This window comes from Morone saxatilis, unplaced genomic scaffold, assembly GCF_004916995.1.
Source record: "Morone saxatilis isolate NCDOM2014 unplaced genomic scaffold, NCSU_SB_2.0 Contig18, whole genome shotgun sequence".
Taxonomy (NCBI): Eukaryota; Metazoa; Chordata; class Actinopteri; family Moronidae; genus Morone; species Morone saxatilis.
Window position 1 is genome coordinate 18,602,277 of NW_023339740.1, and position 6,661 is coordinate 18,608,937.

At 38.1% G+C, this 6,661-nt stretch overlaps 1 protein-coding gene across 1 annotated transcript in view; it reads right to left on the reverse strand.

Moving 5' to 3' along the window:
* Positions 1 to 6,661, reverse strand: part of poc1a (POC1 centriolar protein A) — a gene marked incomplete in the record, with an annotated part of 36,118 nt that overhangs the window by 4,253 nt on the left and 25,204 nt on the right.

Consider the following 6,661-nt stretch of genomic DNA (forward strand, 5'->3'; position numbering starts at 1 on the left):
TGAGTTTGACACCCCTGCTGTAGAATCTCTTAAGATTCAATCACTAGAACCTTAAATTCCAATTTGAAAAGACATTTAGGAAACAGAATATAATTTGTATAACTAGTGTTTTCATTAGTGTATAATATAGGAATCGTTTTGCTTTTGTCACATGAGACGTTTTAACTACAGATGCCACGGGTCACATTGTTGTATACCATTTTGACACACCATGTTTCTACAGTAGCCTAGAAGGGACAAACCAAAGACCGGCTCTAGATAGGGGCATTCACTTTTTTCACACGTTTCATGGCCACCGTGGTTTCTCCTTCACAATTGAAAGGGGAGGGCAATCCGCAACTTTACCGCTAGATGCAACCAACCTCTTGCTGTAATCTCTGCGCTCTGAAAACGTTTTGTTTAGCTAAGACATTTTTAAAGGAAGAGAAAAATCCCCTCCAGACAGTGACAAGACCAAAAAAGATTATTATGCTATTTCATAGTCTACTTTGTTATTTTGTAAAGTATAAAAAAAGTAACAGGCAATTTTCATAATTTCATTAAAATATCTGTCCCTGTGCAGACATTTGAGGCATGCCATTCAACTAGTGAGGCTCTGTTCCAAGGCTGGAATTTGTGACTTACAAATGTCAGAGGAATTTTGAATGAGGTTTTCTTTCTTCTGAACAGAACCTGAAAGTTCTAGTTTCACTTTGACTGTCAACAGATTATCAAGCAAACCATATAAACTCAGGTTATCTGAGAAATTACTGCAAACCGTTTAAACGTAATAGATGTTATATTTCAATCTCAATATTCACGGTCGATCTTTAATGCACATGTAAACGTACGAATCTTCAAACCTGAGAAACCACGTGCAGCACGTTCTGCAGACCTTGAATCCAACAATCCAGCTGGGTTTGCTAATTGGCTATCAAGGTCCTGCGTTGACCCCACAGTGGCTCACAAACAAACAACCAGGCAGGAATAATCACCAACAAGTAATGATGAAGGAATTGACAAAGATCGTGAACAATGGGTTGTTAAATCCCTTAGATAATCTCACACTCCAACACACAGAGCACGCACACACATACACCAATGAGTTCAACAATGTGTGGGCGAGTGGTGTTTTCTTTTGGGTCATCAAACTAGATAAGATCTCCTGCTATTTCATGCATCATGGGAGAGAAAGGGCTTGTATTTCCTCTCTCTCTCCCTCTCTCTGCCTGTCTCCGTTTTCTAGATCAATACTACCCTGTTTATCTTACCAACATGATATGGCTACCCAGTCCTCAGCCCGGCTAGCTATTAGTGTTTGTGTGTGTGATTCTGCACGTGTCCCCAGGCAGCGGCAACATTATACGGGCATATAGTTTTCATCTGGAGTAGAAACCAAATCTTTATACTCCTAAAAATAGAGTGAGCTGTTTTTCTTTTCTCTCCAGAACACATTATACTCTCCATCGCCCTGAGCATTACTGGCCTCTGTTACAAAGCCTCATAGCTTTGGTATGACCCAGGTTACAATAGTCTGAAAGTCAAAGAAAGACACACTGTTGCTGATGGCAAAGTCAAAAACACAAACAAATGATAGACTGGTTGCTTGATGAAGTCAGTAAGCCAATATCTATATACTGTGGAGAACCAAAAATGTTACTATGCTTAACCAGATGAAATCCATTGTATTGGCAGAAAGCCAATTAAAAGCCGCCAATTAAAAGCCACCAATTAAAAGCGTCGGCCGAGTATTTACATGCTAATATTAGGCTCTTGGCATGTTATGACAGTATTATACTTAAAAACAGGCTGACGGGATGTCTGTCGTTAGTTTTTAAGCTATCTTGTGATGAATTAAAGTGTAGACATGTGGAAATATTGAGCTCTATATGCATAGCAAGAAGATCACCAAGCCATGAGGTGACTCTTAACTTCAATATTGTGCATTTCCCAACCTGACATATACCTTAAGATAAATATTAAACAGTTATTATAATCTGATAATAAAGATTATTTTTTTCACCTAAACTGACTAGATGTTTTAAAGAATTGTTGCAAAGATGTACTGAACTGAACATTGTACAGTTGGAAAAACTTGTCAGTACCCTCTGGTGGACAAAACTAGGGTTGCTACTAACAATTAACTTCATTATCGATTTAACTGACGATTATCTTTATTATCGATTCAATCGACGATTATTGACGGAATAATTTAATAATTTCTATGAAATTTCATAAAAAAGTAAAAAAAAAAGTAAAAAAAGAGATTTTTTGTCCAGAAAAGTCCAAAATACAACTTTATAGAATTTAGAAATGATACAAAACAGAGAAAAACAGCAAAACATTTTGAAAAAACTAAACTTAAAACTTATCTTGGGAAATTCTTCCTTCCTTTCACTACAGCTCAGAGAGAAAGTAAATGAACTGTTCTGGCTGCAATTTTAAGAGAATGATTTCGTGCTCCCAGAGCACTACTATAAACATACAAATTAGAGACTGCCTCCAATTCCGTAGAATATCAAACACTATGGTGAAAACTTTGTAATTCCTCAAAGAGCGTTTAGTGGTTTCTAAAAGTCCCGAATTCACACTTTCGTCACAAAATTGATTTTAATCTTTTCTGAGGAACAGCTGTAAGAAAAGTACAGGAACATGTTTCTTTCACTTTGTGCTATAATGCCTTTTGCAGCTCCACTTATGGCTGCCTTAACAGGAATAGGAATTCAGTGGAGGGGTCTATAATTAAATCTGTTATGACACACACAGGTTAAGTAGAAAAAAGCTGAATTGTGGTTAGCTCTGGTAGTTTCTGGTAGTTTGGGGGAATTACAGAGCAGTTGTGAAATGTTGTTTCAAAGAAGCAAGTGTCAATCAAAGACTTCCTCTTACAGTTTTTTTTCAACCCATTAACCATATCAAAAGACAAAGTTCACAAAATCTTCTCAAGTAAACTACTGTCACCTCAACAGTCTATTGAGAAAAGAGAGGGCGCTACTGCACTTGAACTGGTAAATGAAATTGAGTGAGAGATACCAATTCTTCATTCAAGATTCTTCATAATTAAGAGGGACAATGTGAAAGAAGCAAATAAGTGTGGGTACTGCAGGCTTAGTGTGAGAGGACATGTATGAGCGATGAATTATAAGACAGAAGGAGAGGAAAAGGAGAAAGGGGTATGGGGATTGGGGATTGGGGAAGGGTGGGGTGGGGGAGGGCAGACAAGCGAAAAGCAGCCAACACAGCAAACTGTGGCTCTGGAAGCTTCAGTCTAATGTTGAATAATTCATCATCTTCCTCTCAGTCTCCTCGACTATTAGAGTTACAAAGAGCTGTAATAGTGAAAAATAACGCTGCAGGAAAAGACTTATAAAGGAGTAGGAATATAGTGAAGAAATAAATAATGTCACTTTGTCAGGCTGATCTCCAGAGGATGGGAGGCAGTAATTTAAATTGCCAAAGTTGGACAGAAATTAAAATAGATTATTACTACACCTTGTTGCGCATTATGAAACAGAATCAGTGCATTTCGGAGGTAAACTACAAAAAAATTGGTTGAGCCTTCCTCAGAAATACGTTCAGCAAGCTGCATTTAACATGCCTCGTATGCATAGTCTGTATTTTAGAGAAGTAACAGCCTCATGGGTTACACTTTACTTGAAAAAGGCCTCTGCATAGTGGAGCCATTCTTGTACTTTACAAACCACTATTTCCTACATAACTATTTTAAGTTCCAGTGGTCTAAATGAGTTGTTACATGCTGTTTTTTACAACATAATGCAGATCCCATTTAACTAGTGGTTGTCTGAACTACACAGTGTTCTGTAGAAACCACTTTTTAAACTCTCAACCAGCTGTGTATAAAACAGCAGGTGAGGTGCAGGTCATTGATCTGCCAGTGTTACCATCTGTATGGGTGAAAAAGCGTCTCGAAGCCTGTACGACTGTGCTATTTGCAGCATTTTTATTGATTTTGATGCAGGCTTCTACACAGGTCCACTTCTATAATTCACTGTGTGGATTCTCACAGCAATCGGAGATTCTTCGGTTTCACAACCCTATTCAACACCAACTGTAACGGGGAAAATCCAGGTGGCTTTCATTTACATTTAATGTTACTCAACAAAACTCAATGTGTGTATCACTGAGGTCTCACAAACATATTAAAAAGCATTTCCGTCTTCATTTGCAACAATCGCCACGCCATGTGTCACTAAATCTCTATTTTTCCTCCTTGTTCTTTGAGCATCTTTTTAGTTTTGAAATTAGTTGTTTACACAGTCTTTTTGATAAAACAGTAAAAAAAAAAGTCTATTAAAACACAGGTTACAAGCCGTAGAAGGTATAACGACTGGGTTGACACTACTGGAAGTCACTGCAAAGCCACATGGAAGGAACAGTGCTTTAAAAAGGTCCAGTGTGAACATTTAAACATTTAGTAGGAATATAATATACATAACTATGTTTTTATTAGTGTATAATCAGCAAAAAATAAGCTAGTTTTAGTTACTTTAGAATGAGCTGTCAAACTAAACACTGGCTCTGGCCTTTTGCATTTCTTGCGAGTTTCACAGCCGCCGTAGTTTGTCCTACACGCTTAGACTGGGAGAGTGAGGCCAGGGCACTGCAATCGCCAACTAATCTGCTGGATGCCACTAAATCCTACTCCTTTAAGATGGTCAGAAATGTTTATTTAAACAATATGGAAACATAGTCATCGTCTGTTAACTTAATCTAGAAAAGACATCATTCATGTTTCCACCACTGAAGAATTTAAACCAAACAATAAAAGAGCTGAAGGATAAAACCACACATAGATGATCCATCTGGTATCAGGGTTGGGGTACAGTGGGCTTGAAAGGAATAGGTTGGCACCACCCCCCTGGGAGGGGTTAGCTAGCAGCATGGCTGCCCTGGGCCAATATTAAACGCTCCCACATGCTGGACTGCAGCTTGAAAGAAGAAGCAAGAAAAAAATAAGAAAAGAAAAAAAAGCCAGAGAGAAACCTTTGACAGAAACACACATACAAAAGTGTGTTTGCATCTCTGCAATGCCATCAAGCATTTACACTTACTATCATTGAGTGAGGCAGAGTGCTACCAGCGCTCATTTATGAATGATGTATTATCCTCAGGGCATGTTCACAACCTCCGGCTAAAACTCTGCACACACAAAGCACACACGCTCTGCCCTCCTGTCCTCCTCTACCTCTTCCTCCTCACCTGACTCTTGACTTCAGGTTGCTCTTGTTTGTCTCTTTTTAACCCTCCAACCATGTTCCTTAGTTCAGTTCTCACTGTAAATAATTTTTTTTGCTATACATAGGCAAAAAAACAACAACCCTCTTTTATGGATATATTAGTGTCCAAATCCTTCACTGCTCATCCTAGTTAGGTTGTCAAAAATAGTGATACTTTTTTTTTGCTCCCATTTTGAAAGTACCAAAGCTATTAAAAGAAATAACAACAATAACAAAAAAAACCCCAACAAAAAACAGATGAAACAGCAGGGAACAATAAATCAGCGGGTCCTCAATATGTATTCAGTTACTTTTTCTGTACCAGCACTGTGTGCAGGTTGTTAATAAAAATTAAAAATAAACATTGTATCTATGTTTAAAATTCAGGTATTGTGTCAACCTTAGCTAGTAATGTAGCATACCGGTACTTAGTGCTGGCACAGAGGTCTTTCCAGCATCCAAGCTCACATGTTTTCACCATATATCACATCTTATAGCCTTCTATGCCGAATGTGCATACGGAGATATAATTACATCTCTAGGCTTCTAAACATTACTGCAGGATGATATGTTCACTTATTTACAGCAACTCATATACTGAGAGGTCAAACCACACAGATCAGACAAAGTATCTCGATCTAACAATAATATACTCAGACTCAAGGTATCAATAAGACACACCTTTCGTCAGTGAGAGTGTGGTAACCTGGCCTCGCAGCCTCTAAGACGCACTGCCACGGCAAACTCCGCCACATATCAGGAAAAATTATTATACATAAATACCATTATCTCAAACATTGCAACTATAACCATATATAATCCTACTGTCCATTATCATTGTACACATCTACCATCGAATATATATCAAATTGAATACGTATCCAACAGCTGACACAAATACCCTTTCATTTCTATGCATGGATATGAACATCAATAGTCAACTAAAAGGCCTAAAGCTGTAATTGCAATTTCCGCCAAACAGCGAAGCTTTGAATGTTTTTTGCCTGTATTCTAACAACAAGTCCTCTGATATCAATCACCTGATCACATCTATGAAGCTAAAAACACACACATATAATAAATATTGATAAAAGCAGCCGGCAGACATTCGAGTCTTAACTGGTTGCCTGGTTCTTGTCTGTTTTTTGTTCAAGAATCTATTTTTAGTCGTGGCAGGCTTTGGTTTTGTATGGCTTCAAACAGTGGTCTGGCCTTTCAGGCAGCCACGGGAGCAATTCACACTGACGGTGAGCCTAACTGAACATACCCATCATGCTGTGTGTCTTTATAATGTGTGTGTGTGTATATATTATTATATTATATAGTTGCTTTTTTCAACTTCAAATCGGGAAGTGAGGACAGTTTTTTCTGTACCACTAGCATTATGGTACAAATGTGTGAATCTCATACTGTAACAGGCTGACAAACTTAAAAGGATCCTGGGA